Genomic DNA, 21,092 nt, shown 5'->3' on the forward strand with positions numbered 1-21,092 from the left:
TTTATCAATGTCTTTGTTCTCGTTGCTATTACTAAGCTTCACTTTTTTTTTTACAGGTTTACTTTTGAAAGCCAAGCTCAAAAACTCTTCCTCCTCACTACCTCTAATTTCTGGTATCTGTTATTCCCCTTTCCAACTGAACAAGCCTCCTGAAATAACAGTTAACATCTTGTGAGTTTGAGCAATTTCCTAGTTTTTGGTCTGCCTTCCCGATTTTGCAAATTAAAATCTTTTCCCATCATTTGAATACTCTCTGCAGGGATACAGGTGCCATTTTGGCTCAGAACTTTTCACCCTTTCCAGAACTAGTTCCAATGGACAAAACAAGATAAATCCTCCCTTCACATTGTGTTGCAATGAATTTTTGTCAACAGCAAAAAAAAAGCTCGTCAGAACTCAATCCATTGCACTCCTCCCACTGATGTTGGGCTTTGAACTTGACCCCCAAAAAAGTACTAACCATTCACTGAAACTTCCTCCCTGCTTGCCTCCCTCCCCAGAGCTTGAGCATCTCCATGGTTTCTCCTCCCTCCTCTGACGCAGCTGGCCAGTGACTGCCTGAGTGGGGTGATGTCATTTCCCCGCGCCGTGTGTGCGGTGGGGTTACCTTCCCTCCTACTCCTGTTCCACTCACTCTCACAGCCTGAACTTCACTGGAAGCGACCAGAACAGAAGAGAACGTCCGACTCGTGCGCTCGCTCGAGCGAGGGGGCTGAGTGCGCCTGCCCCGCGCAGAGTCAGGGCTCGGGCCGCGGGGAGCCTACCCACCCCCCCTCCCCAATAACACAGCGGCAACAAGCCATGGTGTGAGGACACCCACAGAGAGAGAGAGCACGGAGCGGGGAAAGTTTACAGACAGCCCGGGCTCTGTGGGAGGGAGGTTGCGGACAGCAACCTTCAGGGTTTGCGCTACAAAGAAGCGGCGGACTCGGCTGAAGTGGCTGAACCCGGGGAGCCACGCAGTGGGGGGGAGGGGCGGGGGGTGGAACTGGCATCGCCCCGGACTGGAGCGGGGAGAACCCGTGGCACTTTGTAAAACTGACGAACACCAGCCCCGCCCGCTATCCCCCGGATAAAGTACTGAAATTAACCGGGTCCCCCATTTCCCACCCCCCACTTCCTATCCCCGATTTAGTGGGGGGCGGGGCGGTGAGGGGTCGGGGCGGCAGGAGGTGGAGGTGGCCCTGGAGCCGGTGTGAGCTGCATTTCATCTGGAGTCAGAAAGCAATTGTCATCCTCCCGTTCGGGTGAGTTACTTATTCACACATATTGTGCTGTTAGCTCCAAGAGTGGAAAGGAGCGAGATCAGTAAATGATGAACGCCAAGGGGGAAAAAACACACACAAATCCTGTCCTCATCCTTCTCTATTCAAGAAGGTGGGCGCCTCAGTGATCCCATTAGAAGTTAATCTACATGATTGTCAAATTCAGATTACGAAGTCAATTGGTGCCTTTTTAAATCAAAAAATAATTGGTTTATTGTTCAATAAACGTTTGTATCCCGTTAGAAAAGTCATTAACGCCCATCTATAAAGATTCAAAGTGTAAATATAAATTGAATACGTTTGTGTAGTGTTACAACCCACATGTAATGTCTCCAATTAAAAGTGAGAGCAGGTTTGCTTCTTTCAAGCACCGATGCAAAGTAAGAAGGTAGTATTTGATATCAAAATGATCTAAACTCCCAGCTAGTTTCAGCTGTTATTCTTTTGTTCAAATTTCATTTTTAAATGTTTTTATTAAATTGTTATCTGAATTTGGCAAACGATCATGTAGATAAACTTCTAATGGTATCACTGGGGTGCTACCCTTCAGTGCTTAAGGATGAGGACAGGATTTGAATGTGTTGTTTTGGGTAATGGCATATTATGGGTTACATTGATATTTTCAGTGAATGCCTTGGAGTTCAATGAATATTGTCGTAGGTACTGAAGGCTGTCATAGTGATATCTTTGTGGCTTGGGATGTTGCTTTTAGTATGCTCTTTTGTTGGTTTGCATCTTAACCTGTTCTATTTCACATCTTGTGGAAAATTATTTTCATGTTGCACTGAAGAGTGGTCAGTATATAAATTACATTTTATCTTTGCCAGCTATTGGGGTGGTGAAAGACCACCTACACAAGGTGCTTTGATTGGCTTTATGTTTGCAGTATGAAACTTTAACTGAACTGCTCACAACACCAAGTTTTACGTAATTTGAAAAGTGCTCATGTTATAGTTGGCTCTTTCTTAACTTAGTTTTACTAGCAGTTGAAGACCGTTATACAGATTGTATGCATTTAAGCATGCATATGTGAAGCAGTGCTTAACTTGATGAATGTAAGTAGACAGCATAGCTCTGCATTGTCTGCCTTCACAACCACAAAATATGTAATTGTCTCAAACGGGTACCTTCAGCATAATGGCCGTATAAAATTGTCTATAAACTTAAATTTCTTAAACTAGATTCAAATTGACTTAGCTACTTTGGAACAAAGTGGACCAAAATGTAAATGTATACAGTAAATTTACCAGTGAGGATCATTGCTCAGCAGAAACTGCACCTTGTGAAAACAGCATGCTTACTAAGTGTTTGTAAGTTAAATTGAAGCTGTTCCAAACTGTTTGCAAGAAAACTTTTATTGCTAATGGAGGAGTGAAAATACAAATGCATTCTAAAATATTGACTGTATTGACACGTGCCTGGCCATTAACAGTGTATCACAGATAATAAAAACAAGAAATGCTGGAAATACTCAGCAGGTCAGCATTTCTTGTTTTTATTTCAGATTTCGAGCATCCGCAGTATTTTGCTTTAATAACAGTGTATCACAGGCCTGACTTTGCTTCTGCCACAGCTCATCTGCTGTTGATATCCTCATCCATGCCTTTGTTAACCTCCAGACTTGACCTGGACCATCTCTCACATTTGATCCAACTCTTAAACTTGAGATCGTCTAAAACTCTGCTGCCAGTGTCCTTACTCGCACCAAGGCCCATTCACCCATCAGTTCTGTGCTCACTGACCTACACTGGTTCCTGATGAAGCAATGCTTCGATTTTTAAAATTCTCATCCTTGTTGTCAAATCCCTCCATACTCACCCTCCCTACCCTCCAGCCCCACAACCTTCTGAAATCTGCGCTCATCTAATTTTGACCTCTTGAGCATGCCTGATTTTAATTGCTCCACCATTGATGGTTGTTTCTTTTTCAGCTGCCTAGACCTTAAGTTCTGGAATTTCCTCCTCATGCCCCTCTGCCTCTCTACCTCACTTTCCTCCTTTAAGCCACTCTGCAAAAACCACCTCTTTGACCAAGCTTTTGACCATCTGTCATATGATCTCTGTGACTCAGTGTCAAATTTTGCTTTATGTTTATGCCCCTGTGAAGTGCGTTAGGATGTTTTATTATGTTCAAGTTGCTATATAAATACGAGTTGTTGGATGTGCTACAGTGCTGGAAAAATTGTGCAAATATGCTGAAGTGATGCCAGGCACCCATCTGATTGGATTGCTTCTACTGTTATACCCAGCTGGTATGCATTAATTTTAAACCTTTTCTAATCCATCTTCTCAATTGTGAAAGCTTCAAAGAGGAAAGCATAACATGTGAAAACTATAGGAACATAGCCACAGGAGTACGCTTTTTAGTCCATTGAGCATATTCCGCCATTCACACACTCAAGAAACTCGACACCATCCAGGACAAAGCAGCCCTCTTGATCAGCACCCCATCCACCACCTCAAACATTCACCCCCTCCGCCACCAAAGCACAGTAGCAACAGTGCACCACATACAAGATGCACTGTAGCAACTTACCAAGTCTCCTTCGAAAGCACCTTCCAAACTCACGACCTCAACCACCTAGAAGGACAAGGGCAGCCGATACATGGGAACACCACCACCTGCAAGTTCCCTTCCAAGTTGGTCACATTCCTGACTTGGAACTATATTGGCGTTCCTTCACTGTCATTGACTAAAATCCTGGAACTCCCTTCCTAACAACACTGTCGGTGCACTTCCACCACATAGACTGCAGTGTTTCAAGATGGCTGTTCACCATCACCTTCTCAAAGGCAATTAGGGATGGGCAATAAATGCTGGCCTTGCCAGCGGCACCCACATCCCATGAACAAATAAACAATCACGCTGATCTGTATCTTAACTCCATTTATCCACCTTGGTTCCATATCCCTTAATACCGCTGCTTAACAAAAATCTATGAATCTCAATTGGCCTAGCCTCAACAGCTTTTTGAGGGGATTAGTTCCACATTTCCTGTACACTTTGTTTAAAGAAGTGCTTCCAGACTTAACTCCTGAGTGGCCTAGCTCTAATTTTAAGGGTATGGCCCTTTGCCCAGGACTTTCCCAACAGAGGAAATGGCTTCGATTTACCCTATCAAGTCCTTTAATCATCTTAAGCATCCCGTTAGATCACCCCTTAATCTTCTATACTCGAGAATACAAGGTGCTGCTCACAATGTGGTGGTCTCTACATTGGGGAGACTAAACGCAGACTGGGTGACCGCTTTGCGGAACACCTCTGCTCAGTCCGAAAGCGTGATCCCGAGCTTTCGGTTGCTTTCCATTTCAACACACCCCCCCTGCTCTCATGCTCACATCTCTGTCCTGGGATTGCTGCGGTATTTCAGTGAACATCAACACATCAATGCTCGAGGAACAGCATCTCATTTACTGATTAGGCACGCTACAGCCTGCCGGACTGAAAATTGAGTTCACTAATTTCAGAGCATGACAGGGCCCCCCATTTTACTTTTACCTTTAGTTATTTTTCCTTTTTTTTTTTGTATTTATTTTATTTTAGTTTGTTCACTTTGTTTCTACTGTGCCTACCCAGGGTTTTCTTTCATGTTCGTGCTTGTGGCTGTTCAGTTTTCAGTCCATTAATACCCTATCTGTACTAATGCGTTGTCTTTCAGCACACCATTAACATATTGTTTGCCTTTGCTCCATGACCTTCTGGTCAGCTATTCTGTGACCTCCTTTGTTATCTCTTGCCCACCCCCGCTTTACTTGCTTAAAATCTCTTGTATTTCTTATATCTGCCAGTTCTGAAGAAGGGTCACTGACCTGAAATGTTAACTCTGCTTCTCTGTCCACAGATGTTGCCAGACTTGCTGAGTTTTTCCAGCACTTGTTTTTGTTTCAGATTTCCAGCATCTGCAGTATTTTGCTTTTATTATACAAGTCTATTTAATCTATGCAACCTGCCCTCAAAATGTATCCCCTTTAGCCCTGATGGTATACTGGCGCATCTGAGCCTTACCTCTGCCATGTCTAACATAACTATATTTGCCATTCCATCCAGTTTGTTTAGACTTTTACAGTAAACTAAAGGGTTGGTAACGTATTTAACCCACTGAAGTTCATTGCTATCCATCTCATGAGTAATTGTAACTTGCAGTTCTTGTGTCACAACACCCTCTGTTGAGTGAACAAGCCCTAAACAACATGCAAAAAGGTGCTTGTGTGTATATACCGTTGGTTTTATTGTGCTACTGGTTGTTTTAACACTCTACTTTGACTTCTCTCGCCAAAACAGTAGTTTATTTGGTTAAAATCTCAGTAGATACTTGCATTTTTTCATTAACTTGATGAAATCCATGTCTATTTACCAACTCTATCTTGCCACATTATTACTTCAAACTGAGCTTAAGTCAATTATCTGAATGCAGAGGAACTAATTAAAATTGTGAAATCACCTTTAGTGAGTATACCAGAGTTTACATTGTGTAAAAATCATACTTAACAATTTATTTGTTCAAGAATATTGGGCACAGAGTGGTAATTTGTGACCACTAATAACTGCTTAAATTATTCTGATAAATTTATTTCTTAAGTTTTACACTGTCTTTATACTGCTGCTACCAGATTGAGACCAGTCACACAGTACTGTACTTCATGTACACTGGCTCGAACTTTCAATTTTCCTACCCAACAGACAGCTCTATTATTTGCTTGTTAAGGTGTCCTCTGAACAGTTAACATTTAAATGTTTGGAGAGTGTAAACAGCATGTTCTAAATGTTAAACACCAGGTAGTTATAAACATGCCCAGGAGGTCCAGTAGACACTTTGCATACTTGGCAAATGGGTTTGGTACTCTACTTGAGTTATATTCCAAGACTTGGTTCACGTGAAACCACCTGCCCTAGGATGTTGCATGACTTCTCTCTGGATTTATACTAGTGTAGCATTGTTGCAAAGCGGAAGCATTAAAGCTGATTTGATTTGATTTTGATTTAGAGATACAGCACTGAAACAGGCCCTTCGGCCCACCGAGTCTGTGCCGACCATTAACCACCCATTTATACTAATCCTACACTAATCCCATATCCCTACCACATCTTCACCTGTCCCTATATTCCCCTACCACCTATACTAGGGGCAATTTATAATGGCCAATTTACCTATCAACCTGCAAGTCTTTTGGCTGTGGGAGGAAACCGGAGCACCCGGAGGAAACCCACGCAGACACAGGGAGAACTTGCAAACTCCACACGGGCAGTACCCAGAATTGAACCCAGGTCGCTGGAGCTGTGAGTCTGCGGTGCTAACCACTGCGCCACTGTGCCGCCCTGTACGAATGATCTTAACTAACTGCGTGTTCTTTAGAAATAATGTTTAGTTGATGCTTTGCCGCCTGATGTATCCTTGATCAATAAAATTTGAAATGTAGTAAATTTGAAATACGGTGGCCCTCCAATTGGTACTTCCCAGGAGATGGCTGATTAACGAGAGTTGCTAAGTGAAAGTAGTAACAAGTTAAACAAAGAAAATTCTGGAAAAACAGGATAAAATTCAGTTAAATTTCTATTGTACCATGACCTGTAATATAAATTTGCAGTACAAAATTGTGACAGTTTGTGTATTGCCTTGAATAGAGGAATGTTTGCTATTCAGTGATTTTTTTTTTTCGTGTGTTGTCTAAAAGTCACTGCTGTAATCCAGACTCTTCATTTGAATGTTTGTGCTATGATATCTATTGAATGTCGCTGCCTAATTTATAATGGCAGGGACACGTGAACGAGTAGATGTGTGTTTTTTTCCCCTCGGTTTTCTGCTGCCTTCTATCCCTGCTACTAAGGTATTGATTCATGCTGTTGTATGTATTTGATACAGCCTTTTGGTTTCGTACTTTCTCCAAGTTTGAGTTGAAACAGTGGAAGCAGACTATGGTATTGAGGTTGAATCTGATCCTGTTCTCATTCAGTATCCAGCTGGGCGCAGCAATTTGTGCCAAGCAGGAGCGGGACTTCTTTTCTCTGCTGGTTTTGCTCTTCGTCAAGCTATTGACTTAAGTTATGGTCATGGGTGCTTTGCAGTCACTGGTACCTTCTCCAATTGACCTTTATGTCTCGGGTTATATCCCCACAGGGGCATCACAGCAAATATCAAACCTCTCCCTCATCTGATGTCCACAGGTCAGATTAGAAATGGCAACCTTAGCTAATTTCTTTTCCCCTCACTCCCCTTTTTCCCTCCCCATTGGTGCTCAGGCCAATTATAGTGTCCCAGTTCCTTCCTCAAACGAGATTAACAACTGTATGAAATCAAATTTAGGACCTTTTTGCTCTATATAGCTTAGTAAGTTTCTTTTAATTCCTGGGTTGTTGCAGAACCTTTAGTCAAAGTCATGTAGGAAATTGCACACCGAAACCTACATCACTGAGTAGTACATGGTCATCACTTAAAATTTAAGTGAAGGAATGATCTTGCACAATGGACTAGCTTTCTGTTTTGGATCTGATTAATTAGTGTGGTGCTTGCAGCTTTTTGTAACCTGCTCTTTTGCAGAGAGTTGGATTCAATTATGTTTGTTACACTATAGTGTACAAGTGAAGATGTGATTGGCTCAGTACTGTCAATTATCCTTTGCAAGAGTAAGCTTGAATGATCTTTGTGTGCTACCTCCAAAATAAAAGTACAAAATGTAATTTTACAAACAATATTTGAAGGAGAGTGTATTTTGTGTATGTTAAGTGTACTGATGAAGTGATAAAAGAAAATTACTATATAACATAGTTTCTAAAACAATGAATAGTCCACTTCTCATGCATTCTGTTAGAATACATCATAAAATTCTAACTATTCTGCCACTTTAAATGAATAGAATAGAGCAGGAGAAATCAAAGTCACTTTTTATACATTTTCTAACAAACATTTTGCATGTAAATGTCACGCTTATCTCTTGGCTCATATGGCTTCATAGTATTGTCATTTGCCTGGAGCTATACTTCAAATCTATTACTAGCCCACAAGGACCAGAGATTCTGCTTACTTTCTAGCAGTGTTGAGATTTTTCATCTTGCACAGCTTGCAAGTAATGGCAACATATGTTTGCAATTTGAATATTGAAGGTTTATTTAATGTCTTTTTGTATCTTTTCTTAGTGGCTGGAAATCTTCCTATTTTATTATTCAAAGGTGTATTTGGTAGATGATACTTTAAATTTCTTTCTAGGAATAGGAACCTGATGGACTTAAGTTATCCTGCCTTCTCTTTTGGTTATTTTTCTAGTAGAAGTAGATATGATTCAAATCTGAATTTACACACCATAAATATTTTGGGTTCAGTAAATTTGCCAATTGAACATCTAATTCAGTCTAATTTTTTGTTTGATTTTCCTTGTCAATTTTCTCCGCTTCCTTTTCCTGGAAGGATTCGACTCTTGCTCATGTAAAGATCCCTGAGTGTTACTTGTGCTCCAGCACCTCCCTAACTTGGGTAATTAATAATGTGTGTGCCTTGACATTAAATGCTGGCAAGCTATTAATTATGATGGTGCATCAAGCCAACCCCAATCCAATCTACACCCAATGTTCACAGACATACACTTCTAGCAGGTATTGCTAGATAATGAACAGGAGTGGAATTGGTAGTCGGTCTTTTCCTCCATCCCTCAACCTAGGAGAGCTGAGGCCAGTTGTTTTACAGCTAAAAACCAAATAAACTCAGATCAGGGCTCAAATCTGGCGCCTTCCAATCTGTGTGACTCAACTATAAATTCACTAATACATCAAGGGAGCCATTTTCTTTGGCTAAAGCAGCTCAGCTACTTTGAAATAACCGAAACGCAACAGCTGAAGCTAATTCTTTTCAACCCAAGTCTATGGTCTGCGCCTGTTTCCTGTAATTATCTTTCTACGTTATCAGTGTGGAGAACACCCTGGTCTTTGAGTTAATCTGGTTATTGTATCACATTTGTTTTGCAACTTTTTTTTAATGGGTGGATAGCCTCAAATGTTATCCCTTTTATATATTTTTTAATTGACCTCCTTAATTTTGAATATTTCCACAAATACATTAGTGGTTCTGCTACCATAATAGTAGTCTTTGCATGACACTCTATTGAAAGCACTCAAAGTAAAAAGTAGCCTGAAATGCCGATCTAAGCTGGAAACGGACTTGCTAACAGTATATAAAAATAATTTTCTGCACACAGCAGTATGTCCCACCTGGTATGGAGAGCTTCTGTAATTTTCTCGATAAGGGCAAGTATGCAGTCATTTGGGATGGATTGCTTTAGGGCTTCTGCTTACGCCCAGCACAATCTAGTATAAGACTTTAAATAAGAGGATCAGGGCTGTCATGCCAGTCTTCCTGCCGATTGTACTTCAATATCAGTTGGATCGAGGTACTGATACCAGTAAGAAAGTTTGCATCTCTGACTGGGCTTCTGCTCCTTTCTCTCCATTAAGTTTGATTTTGCAAGTTAACCCTTCTTTGCTACCCATCTTGAAGACACCTAGCCTCCTATCTCTTGCACAATTTCCAATATGTAGATTATACATTTGCTATATTTGAATCTGCAGCTGCATGTAATAATTTCCTTACACGTCTTAATGGGCTCCATCCCGCGCTCAAATTCACCTTTGAAATGGAGCAGTCAAATGAGCTCCCTTTCCTTGACCTAGTTGAGAAATCTGCTAAGGGGTTCTCTACCACGGTCTACCACAAACCTACCTTCACTGGTCAATACATGCTTTGGGATTCTTACAATTCCACGCGCTATAAGATTGGCTTAACGACAACCTCATAAATAGGGCCTGAGCCATTTGCTCACAATGCAAGCTTGATGTTGAAATAGGGTGGATCAAAGGCATCCTGTGTGACAGTGGCTACTCTGATCATGTCATTTCTCACTGTATAGCGCATAAACGTATGAACGAGCCTAAGGCTGTCATTTTCGGCCCTGAAAAGTGCCCAGTCTACCTCAGAATACCCTGGAAGAGTCATAGAGTTATACAGCACAGAAAGAGGCCCTTCGGCCTACCGTGTCTGCGCTGACCATCTAGCCTATCTTCTAATCCCATTTTCCAGCACTTGGTCCATAGCCTTGTATGCTGTAGCGTTTCATGTGCTCATCTAAATACTTCTTAAATGTTGAGTGTTCCTGCCTCTGCCACCCCTTCAGGTAGCATGTTCCAGATTCCAACCACCCGCTGGGTAAAAAAAATTTCCTCAAATCCCCTCTAAGCCTCCTGCCGCTTTCCTTAAATCTATGCCCCCTGGTTATTGACACCTCTGCTAAGGGAAAAAGTTTCTTCCTATCTACCCTATCAATGCCCCTCATAATTTTGTATACCTCAATCAGGTTCCCCCTCAACCTTCTCTGCTCTAAGGAAAACAACCCTAGCCTATCCAGTCTGTCTTCATAGCTGAAATACTCCAGCCCAGGCAACATCCTGGTGAATCTCCTCTGCACCTCTCCAGTGCAATCACATCCTTCCTATAGTGTGGCAACCAGAACTGTACACAGTACTCCAGCTGTGGCCTAACTAGCATTTTATACAGCTCCATCATAACCTCCCTGCTCTTATATTGTTTGCCTCGGCTGATAATGGCAAGTATCCCATATGCTTTCCTAACCACCTTAACTACCTATGCTGCTGCCTTCAGTGATCTATGGGCTAGTATACCAAGGTCCCTCTGACCCTCTACTTCCTAGGATCCTACCATCCATTGTACATTCCCTTGCCTTGTTAGTCTTCCCAAAATGCATCACCTCGCGCTTCTCCGGATTAAATTCCATTTGCCACTGCTCTGCCCATCTTAACAGCCCATCTACACGTCCTGTAATCTAAGGCTATCCTCCTCACTATTTACAACGCCACCAATTTTCATAGTATCCCAAAAATTTGAGCAACAGGTGAAGCTAGCTGTTTCATGCTGCTACTATGCAATAGCAACACATGTGTTTGCCACGAACATGATGCTGCCGTCAAGGCAAAAGGCATTCTGCCTATCGCACAAATGAGTAATGTGATGTATGAATTTGAGTGCCAGCGTGATGCTAGGTATATAGGCTGTATGTCCCAAAGACTGTCAGATCGTATCAAACAACATGTTCCTTCCGCTATTTGCAAGGGGCAAGGTACAGACCGTACCCAATCAGCCTGTGCTTGCACAACTCAAAACACAGTGTCCACCATTAGATGTGATTCCGCGATTGGTCAACATTTGCTAAATAATCCGCAGTGTGCTAAGAATTACGCTGACAGCCAATTTGATTGTCAGTCGGGCTCACAGTGTGGCGCATTTGCGCGTACTGGTAGCTACATATATTAATACACAGGGCCCTGTTCTTTTCAGATAGAAAGAACATGTGCACACATTGCGCCTGTTTCAGCTAAACAAATTAAGTGGCAGCCATTCGCTGGTTCATTCCTCAGGGCAATGCCTTGATCAATCAGAGTCAAGCTGCCTGGTTTAAACTTCAAGCAGAGCTTGGCAGTTAACTGTCACTCAGCGTAAACTGCTGTATTCTCCATGGCAATGCCTCTAGCAATCCGAGTCCACTTGCCAACCAATCAGCACTCTCTTCTCATATAGTATAAATTTGTTGGTTCCCTTACATTGGTATTCTTGCAAATTTCCTGATGAGTGTAAGACAAAAAGCTTCGATAAAATGTCTGTTTTTGAGCAGTGCTCAAGTTCTGCACTACCAAACGACTAGGGAATTCATGTCAAGCTTGCAAGCATCCTTGAAGCGGAGCTTTGGGCACCCCATTGGTTGCCTGGTCTTGGCTACCTCAGCTTACAGAAGCTCCTTGGGTATGTGACTCACTTCCATCCTGCAGACGTGTCCGATTCACTGTACCTGCCTCTGTTTGATTAGTGCCATCCTAGTTGGAGGCTCTGCCTTTGAGAGGACTGCCACATTTGTGATTTTGTCCTGTGAGGATATACCCATAATGCGCCGCAGTCATCAAAGATGGAGATAATTGAGCTTCTTTTTCTGGTAGCTGTAAGTCACCCATATTTCACAGTCATACAGCAAGGTACTGAGAACACAGGCTTTATAAACCATTAGCTTGGTCCTAAGGGTCAGCTTGGTGTTATCCCATGTGTGTTTCGCGAGTCAGCCAAAGGTGGTAGCTGCTTTCCCTATGCGTATATCGAGCTCTGCATCAAGGGGCAGATTTTCTGTCACCGTGGACCCAAGGTAGTAGGATTTGCTAGCCACACCCGGTGGGGTGTTATTTAGCGTGATCAGGGGCAGAGATGCAACACCTTGTCCCATGACCATGGTTTTCTTGACGCTTCTAGTCAAGGAGAAGTTACGGACATGGGAGAGACAGTGTCTTTGTAGCTGAGTTTCCGTGTGAGCGACTAGCACGACATCATCAGCGTTAAGGAGTTCTTTGATCAGGCCGTGATGTGTTTTTATCTTCGCTTTCAGCCTTGATAGATTGTAGAGCTTGCCGTCTGACCTAGTGTGTATGTAGACCCCTTCCATATCTGCAGGGAAGGCAAAGGTCAGGAGCATGGAGAGGATGATGCCAAACACAGTGAGGGCTAGGATACAACCTTGTTTCACTTCATTCTTCACTTTGAAACTGTCAGAAGTGGAGCCATCAAATGTACAGTGCAGTGCATGTTGTCATGGAAGGAGCAGATGAGATTGAGGAGCTTTGGTGGACAGTCAGTTGTTCCCAAAATCTTGTAGAACCCTGCTCTGCTGATGGTGTCAAATACCTTTAGTGAGATCTACAAAAGTAAGGTGAAAGTGTATACTCTGTTCCCTACTCTTCTCTTGTTGCTGGCATATGGAAAAGATCATATCCATAGTCGATCTGCCAGCATGGAAACCGTACTGTGCTTCCAGGTACACTCGGTCTGCAAGGATGACCCTAGCAAAAGCCTTCCCGTGATGCTAAGGAGTGAGATGCCCTGTAGTTGCAGTCTCCTCTGTCGCCTTTGTTTTTGTATCATGTGATGATTTTGGCACCGCGCATCTCCTACTTTCCGGCAGAGAAGGACAAGGTCATAAAGGCGTGGCAATAAATGGGACTTTCTGTGCCTGAGCAGTTCGGCTGAGATTCCGTCCTTGCCTGGTGCCCTTCTTGAGCTCCAGTGGTGAGGGTTCTTCATCTAACTCATCTATGACAGAAAGTTGCAGGAGAATATCGGGCGCAGACTGGGAGATGTTCGACTCAGAGGAATACAGCTCACAGTAGTGTTCAGCCCAGGGGGACAGTTATTTACTTCTGTGGGTGAGTTCTTCACCATCTTCTGACTTCAGGGGACCAATTCTGGTGATGGCAGGGCCAAGCGCCCTCAATCCCATTGCACATAGCTCGTAGATTTCCTTTGTCACATTGTTTTCACCGAGGTGGGAGGATGCACTGTTTATTCTAGTCCTACTTCTCCACAGGTCACAAAATATATCTAAATTTCCCACTTACTGATATGGTCAATCATGTACTCTATTTTTCTCCAGAATAAACACACTGACCAGGTTTCTTTAATAACCAACAAAATGTTCTTTACCATAAATCAAGTCTTACCCAATAATAAAGTAAGCCTTACACACAAATGGCAATATTAAAGCCCCTTATTTATCCTAGCCCCCACACGCATACTGGTTAACTGGGAAAAAATAAGAGATTTTTATTTACAGCTGTTAAAAAGAAATAGATGGAATGGAAAGAAGCCCTTTGTTTTGGTTAGGTGTCCAAAAGGCGTGTGGACGGCTGACACTGGGATCTTCCCAGAACAGTGCTTTCAGGCGATTGTTGAAGGTCAGTTTGGGTAGGCTTTCCAAGAGATGCAGCTCCAAATAAGTCTTAGAGCAGGAATACAGCAACAAAGGTTTCAGTTCCACTCATTTGACATGCAAGTTCTTTAATCATGCAGGCTTTCTTCAAATACAAGAGGAAACCGGAAACTGCCACACTGTGTTACAGGGTTTGTTTTCAAGAGCCAGAGAACTGAACTGTTTTTCTTCTGTTTCAGGCCAAACATCAACTGGCTTTTTTGGTGTCATTTTGGACTATTAAAACTTTCCAGAAGTCCCAGTCTCATGACATCTATAAATTTTGGTTTGTCACTTCATTGTAAACATCTCTTCAAGTCAAAACAATCCCTGCTGGGTTTTTATTTGAAACCAGGTGCCTTCCAGTAACTGTTTACAGTTCAAACTTTCCAGTAACCTTTTTCAAAAAAAATAGTTCCAGCTTCTATGGAATCTCTTTTCAGTTTTAAAATATAAATTCTCATTTTAACAAAAAAAAAATGGAAACACTCATAACATGCAGTTTAGATTTCTTGACGTAAGCTGATCCAGTGTTTGTTTGCACAGTATCTCACACTCCTTGGCACGGCTGTCTTGGCTACTTTGAGGTCATGCTGTGTCTTCGCTGTTGGGTTAATGTTGTGCATCATGTAGGCTTTGTTTTTTGCATCACTGACAGATATCATCTCAGTTGAGTAGGTCTCAACCAAGTCCTTTTTGCGGGTTCTGCCTTTATCAAGTGATGCTTCTGTTGCTTTAACGATGATTGAGCTTAATCACTTCCAAGCTTCATCAATGTTTGCATCAGTGCTTCCCATTAAGGCTTTGGTGGGTAGCAAGTGTTCTACCGACAGTGTGAAGTGCTGGTATTTGGCATCATTACTTACGTAAGGGATGTTGATGGGTGGTGGGCTGTTGTGTTTGGAGCTGTGGAACTTTCAGGGATGCACTTTCATTCTGCTGCTGATAGTGGCTGATGTCGCGATCTGAGCTATGTTAGGGGAAGAACACAGGGCAAATTGAGCCTCCTCGTGATGATTAGGTCTAGTTGGTGCCAATGACCAGATGTAGGGTGATGCCATGATACCTTGTGGTGATGTCTGCCCTGGAAGAAGGTGCAGAGTTCATTCAGGGCACAAAGCTCATGAAGGCGTTGTCCATTATCGTTGATCTTGCCCAGCCAATGATCGAGGCACATTGGCCATGAATCATTGTCTGCCCCAACATGTGCGTTGAAGTCAGGATGAATCGCCTCTCACCATTTGGGATGTACCTCAGAACTTCACCTATGGAGTCATAGAAATGTTGTTTATCTGAGATGCTGTCTTAAAACTAAATATGCATGCGTGTAATTTCTGTGACTTTTTAAGGATTGGGGCATTTTTTTAAGTTGGAAGTACTTGGGAATCATGCCAAAGCTAATTATGTAAGACTAGCATGATAAATTATTCTGGTTTATTATCGAAAAGATCTGTATTTTAATAAGAATTTGTACATGCAAAATGTTTCTTGTTTTAAAATTTTGAGTTTTGTTTCGAAATTTATTTTCCGAAGGCTTTTGATAAAGTCCCCCAGAGGAGGTTGGTTAACTAAATTAAAGCACATGTGATAGGTAATATACTGGCATGGATTAAGGATTGGTTAACAGGCAGAAAACAGAGTAAGAAATAAACAGGTCATTCTCGCCTTGGCAGGCTGTGAATCGTGGGGTACCGCAAGGATCAGTACTTGGGGCCCCAGCTGTTCACAATATATATAAATGATTTGGATGTGGGGACCAAATGTAATAGTTCCAAGTTTGCAAAACTAAGTGGGAATGTGTGTTGTGAGGAAGATGTAAAGCGGCTTCAAGGGGATTTGGACTGACTTGATGAGTGGGCAAGAATGTGGCAGATGGAATATAATGTGGAAAAATCTGAGGTTATCCATTTTGGTAGGAGGAATAGATGTGCAGAGTATTTCTTAAATGGTAAGAGATTAGAAAGTGTAGATGTACAAAGCGACCTGGGTGTCCTCATCAATAGGTCACTGAAAGCTAACCTGCAGGTGCAGCAAGCAATTAATAAGGCTAATGGTATGTTAGTCTTTATCGCAAGAGGTTTTGAGTGCAGGAGTAGTGAAGTCATGCTTCAATTGTATAGAACCTTGGTTAGACCACACCTGGAGTACTGTGTGCATTTTTGGTCCCCTTACCTTAGGAAGGATATTATTGCCATAGAAGGAGTGTAACAAAGGGTCACCAGACTTATTCCCAGGATGGCGGGACTGTCCTATGAAGAGAGATTGGGGAAACTGGGCCTGTATTCTCTAGAATTTTGAAGAATGAGAGGTGATCTCATTGAAACCTGCAAAGTACTTAGAGATAGACAGGGTGGATGCAGGTAAGATGTTTCCCCTAGTTGGGGAGTTTAGAACCAGGGACACACTTTCAAAATAAGGGGGAAGCCACTTGGGACCGAGATGAGGAGAAATTTCTTTACTCAGAGCGTTGTGAATCTTTGGAATTCTCTACCTCTGAGGGCTGTGGAAGCAAGCTCCGTCATTAAGTATGTTTAAAGTAGAGACTGACAGATTTCTGAAAACCAATGACATAAAGGATTATGGGGATAGTGTGGGAAGAAGGCATTGAAGTGGATGATCAGCCATGATCGTATTGAATGGCGGGGCAGGCTCGATGGGCTGAATGGTCTACTCCTGCTCCTGTGTTCCGAAATACTCCTTCCAGAGCGTGTATGTGCCGTGATGTGGCGGCACTTTGGGACAAACTTTAAAGAAAAAGAAACTACTTTTTTCACTGGACTCCATAAATGTGAATAAATTCACTGCACTGTCAGAATTGGGGGTGAGTGGAAGACTTGGGCCTCTATGGTGCAAAAAACTTGAGTACTGCTTCATAAATTTTATTTTAACTACTGCATTTCTGCTCTGGCTAATTGAAATGCTGAAACTCTCCATTTCAATTGATTTTTATTGAGGCCATATTAAAGTGCAAGTTTTTTTAAAAAAGAAAACCTACTTGAACACTTGACTACTGGTGAATGTATGCTCATGTTTGACTGTTCTTAATTCAAAGCTTTTGGCCAGATTTGGGAAGGTAGCGAAAGCAAGTAACAACACTCTTTAAAATTAAGTCTAATACTTGTGAGAATGACCCTTGAGTAAATCGCTGCTTTATTTGTGGTTCAAAATATGTTGAGTATCTTTGTACTACCACAAGTGCCAAAATAATACTCCTTTCAAAACACTTGTCAGTCTTATACAAAGTTTCACTCATGATGATAGGCAGAGGTTAACTTCAATTGACTTTTAATCTGTTTGTTGTTCTACCAAATATTTTGTTTTCTGACTATTTTTGATTCCTTAGTTTTACATCTACAATGATCTGGTAAGTTATAAGATGGAGATCTAGATGATTACAGAGATCCTATTTTTGCAAATATATGTGCAGTGACTTAATTTCCTTAGTGCGTTGATATTACAGAACTGTTTCCAGTGGTGGTTCTGCATAAGAACTGGGAGCAGGAGTAGGCAATTCAGCCCCTTGAGCCTGCTCCGCCATTCAATACGATCGTGGCTGATCTCATCGCGGCCTCAACTCCACTTTCCTGCCCGTTCTCCATAACCCTTCAACCCATTACCTATTAAAAATCTGTCTATCTCCTCCTTAAATTTACTCAATGTCCTGGCATCCACTGCACTCTGGGATAGTGAATTCCACAGTCACTTGACCCTTTGCGAGAAGTAATTTCTCCTCATCTCTGTTTTAAATTTGCTACCCCTTATCCTGAAACTATGACCTCTTGTTCCAGATTTTTAAAAATTCATTCATGGGATGTGGGCATCACTGGCTATGCCAGTATTTATTGCCCATCCCTAATTGCTCTTGAGAAGGTGGTGGTGAGCTGCCTTCTTGAACCGCTGCAGTCCATGTGAGGTAGGTACACCCACAGTGCTGTTAGGAAGGGAGTTCCAGGATTTTGACCCAGCGACTGTGAAGGAATGGCGATTATAGTTCCAAGTCAGGATGGTGTGAGACTTGGATGGGAACTTGCAGGTGGTGATGTTCCCATGCATCTGCTGCTCTTGTCCTTCGAGGTGGTAGAGGTTACGGGTTCGGAAGGTGCTGTCTAAGGTGCGTTGGTGCAGTGCATCTTATAGATGGTACACACTGCTGCCACTGTGTGTTGGTGGTGGAGGGAGTGAATGTTTGTAGATGGGGTGCCAATCAAGTGGGCTGCTTTGTCCTGGATGGTGTCGAGCTTCTTGAGTGTTGCTGGACCTGCACCCATCCAGGCATGTGGAGAGTATGCCATCACACTCCTGATTTGTGCCTTGTAGATGGTGGACAGGCTTTGGGGAGTCAGGAGGCGAGTTACTCGCCACAGGATTCCTAGCCTCTGACCTGCTCTTGTAGCCACGGTATTTATATGGCTACTCCAGTTCAGTTTATGGTCAATGGTAGCCCCTAGGATGTTGATAGTGGGGGATTCAGCGATGGTAATGCCATTGAATGTCAAGGGGAGAGATGGTTAGATTCTCTCTTGTTGGAGATGGTCACTGGTGTGGCGCAAATGTTACTTGCCACTTATCAGCCCAAGCCTGGATATTGTCCAGGTCTTGCTGCATTTCTACACGTACTGCTTCAATATCTGAGGAGTTGCGAATGGTGCTGAACATTGTGCAATCATAATGCTATAAGCTGCTGTTAACAAATCAATGTAATTGCAGTAAATTGGCAGTCATAGTCCCCCACAAGAGGAAACATCCTCTCTACATCTACTTTGCCAATCCCCTTAATCATCCTGTTACCTCCATTAGATCTCCTCTCATTCTTCTAAACTCGAGAGTAAAGGCCTAAACTACTCAATCTCTCTTCATAAGACAAGCCCCTCATATCTCGAATCAATCTAGTGAGCCTCCTCTGAACTGCCTCCAATGCAACTACATCCCTCATCAAGTATGGGGACCAAAACTGTACGCAATATTCCAGGTGCGGTCTCACTAATGCCTTGTACAGTTGCAGCAACGCTTCCATACGTTTATACTCTATTCCTTCAGCAAAATTCCATTTGCCTTCCTTATTACCTGCTGTACCTGCATGCCAGTTTTCTGTGATTCATGCACGAGGACACCCAGATCCCTCTGCACTGAAGCACTCTGATGTTTCTCTCCATTTAGATAATTTGTCTTTCTATTCTTCTGACCAAAATGGATAACCTCACTTATCCACATTAAACTCCATCTGCCAAATTTTGGCCCATTCTCCTAACCTATCCATATCCATTTGTAAATTTCTTATTTCTTTATTGCAACTGACACTCCCACCTATTTTAGTGTCATCTGCAAATTTGGCTATAGTACCTTCTATCCCTGCATCGTAATCATTAATAGAGATTGTAAATAGTTGGGGCCCGAGGACCGAACCCTGTGGCACCCCACTAGTTACATCTTGTCAATCAGAAAAGGACCCATTTATCCCGACTCTCTGTTTTCTGTTGGTTAGCCAATCCTCTATCCAAGTTAATAAATTGCATGGTGGCAGGGGAGGAGACCCTGTGCTGTAGAACCGACTACTCATTGTGGAGCATTTTCTACATTAGCCTGACTTCAAAACACGTTTTAAATTGGTAAAGGCAAACAATTGCACAATTGATTTGTTGACCTGAGTAAGGGTAAGCAGAAGCTCTGTAGTTACAGTGGCCCACTGGTAACCAAAATATATGGCAATCTTAGTTGGAAATATTCTGTGTTTATGTCACAGTTAGATCAAAAGCTACCTTCAAGGCATCACCAACAAAACGACATCTTTTTATTCTTTGCAATGTCTCTGCAGCCACATTGCTGCACCCTTTATATTGAAAGAGTAGTGAGTGGCATAGAGTAGTCAACTCAAGTTGTAAAGCTAATATTGGCACGTCCGGCTAAATGGCCACCTCTTGTATTCTAGTTTCTATGACTGCCAGTTTACTGCAATTACATTGATTTGTTAACAGCAGCTAATAGCATTTGGCAGCTTTTCAGTTACGCACAGCGAAACTTGCTTTTGAGATCATGGGAATTATGTAGATGTATGCAGAAATGGAAATTTGCAGGAAAGGCTACTTTTTTTCTGGGACAGGCATCAAGAAACATTCATTTGTCCTTGTTGAGCTTTGCCTCAAGCATCTGAAATGACAAATTCAGCATAAACTTGAGGCACCTTTTGGTTTGAGAGGCAACTGTTGCACCATTTTCTTGACCGTGTTGGACAGAATGTTATGTTAATCCTTGGTAATTGTCTCTTGTATCTCCGTGCTGATACTTTTTATTATAAACTTGGAGTATTAAAAGGGAAAAAGATTTCTGAACGGAGGTTTTGTGGAAGTTAATTATTATGGTTACTATTTTAAACTTGAATCCCGCATGAAATCAAGAACGGAATTCTTCAGTGATCTTTTCCATGCCCTCTCAAAAATTAGTTCTAGTTAGATATATTGAGAAAGCACTGATGCTCGTGGCCAGGGAGTTGAATCCACTGAAGAAAGAAGTAATTCTGAATGTATTTGATAAATTTACATTTTGGTCTGGAACTTTATCTTCAGTTCTCCCCCTTTGCAGATATTGGCTGCCATCTAGCCTCTTCATTACTTTGGAAGGTTGGCTAGTATGGGTTGTGAACATTTTTCATGGCAGCTTAGTGGTTTTCGATGGTGGGATGTGCTTGTACTGCAGGCAAGTGGTTTTTGCCTTTTTTATGACTTTATTTTTTTAACTTGGCTCTTCTGTTTTAAAGGCTCATTTTCACATTTTGTTTACAACTAAAAGATTTAAGGCTTAATTAACCATGCTTTCTTCTGTGAATAAGATATGGCGATGGCCAAAAACTGGCTTGGGTAAGGACAGAATTTTCAAAAAGAAATTCTCTGGACGTGGGCGTCATTGGCAAGGCCACCATTTACTGCCCATCCCTAGTTGCCCTTCAGAGTTGGTGGTCAGCAGCCTTGAAACACTGCAGTCTGTGTGGTACTGTACTGTGCTGTTAAATATGTAGTTCCAGGATGTTGACCCAATGACTATGAAGGAAAGGTGA

The 21,092-nt window shown here is 42.2% G+C and overlaps 1 protein-coding gene across 4 annotated transcripts in view; it reads left to right on the forward strand.

The window, feature by feature from the left end:
- The first annotated feature begins 577 nt into the window (after positions 1-577).
- fbxw7 (F-box and WD repeat domain containing 7) overlaps positions 578-21,092 on the forward strand; it is a 466,837-nt gene continuing 446,322 nt past the window's right edge. For all 4 annotated transcript variants that reach the window (XM_068041005.1, XM_068041015.1, XM_068041025.1 and 1 more), the window contains exon 1: positions 578-1,247. The gene's annotated coding sequence lies outside the window, so the exon portion shown is untranslated. The remainder of the gene's footprint in view (positions 1,248-21,092) is intronic.

The sequence above is a fragment of the Heterodontus francisci genome, chromosome 1, assembly GCF_036365525.1.
Source record: "Heterodontus francisci isolate sHetFra1 chromosome 1, sHetFra1.hap1, whole genome shotgun sequence".
In the NCBI taxonomy this organism is placed as follows: domain Eukaryota; kingdom Metazoa; phylum Chordata; class Chondrichthyes; order Heterodontiformes; family Heterodontidae; genus Heterodontus; species Heterodontus francisci.